The sequence below is a fragment of the Pelobates fuscus genome, chromosome 1 (genome assembly GCF_036172605.1).
Source record: "Pelobates fuscus isolate aPelFus1 chromosome 1, aPelFus1.pri, whole genome shotgun sequence".
Classification (NCBI taxonomy): Eukaryota; Metazoa; Chordata; class Amphibia; order Anura; family Pelobatidae; genus Pelobates; species Pelobates fuscus.
Window position 1 is genome coordinate 64947141 of NC_086317.1, and position 821 is coordinate 64947961.

An 821-nucleotide genomic window follows, 5' to 3' on the forward strand; every position below is an offset into this window, starting at 1 on the left:
CTTTAAAAATCTGTACAGACTCTGATAAAAAAACACTTCTTCAGGCACATAATTCCACATCCTTATAGCTCTTACTGTAAAAAAAAAACCAAAAAAAAAAATTTCCTTTGCCTTAGACTAAATCTCCTGTCTTCCAGTCTAAACGCGTGACCTCGTGTCCTATGTGTAATCCTGTTTATAAATAGAGTTCCAGTCAATGGTTCGTAAGGGACACCAAATAAATTTGTATTAACACTATCAAATCCCCTCAGAGGTGCAATTTTGTTTTTAAACTAAACAGATTTGAATGTGTTAACCTTTATTATTCATAATAAAATCTTCCATTCATTTTTTATCCATTTTTGTAGCCCTCACCAGAGTCACTTCCAGATCTGAGAGTGCTTTACCTGCTGGTGATGTTTGGTTACGCGTCAGCTTTATAAATGTTAAATGTAATTTTTAATGTACTATCTGTAAAATGAATTAAAATGGGTATTACTTCCAGCCCTGGCATACTGTGCTTATCTGTTATCTGTAAATTGGAAATACTGCAGCCTGCATTTAACTAAATTATATTCTACAACATACAGTCAGTTTCCTTATTATTGAAACACATACAAAAAAATAATAATAAAATAATAATAATAATAATAAAATAATAATATTACACTAGTGATGAACAACCTTTCTCACTACATCATAGCTTCCTCTCTAGAGTTAGCCTGAGCGTGACGTCATGTGCGCGGCGACACGCTACCACACGTCGCGCTATGATTACATCACACGTTCGTTGCGATTCGGCGCATGCGCGGGTTTCAAGTCGCTACCGGTTTCCAGACACG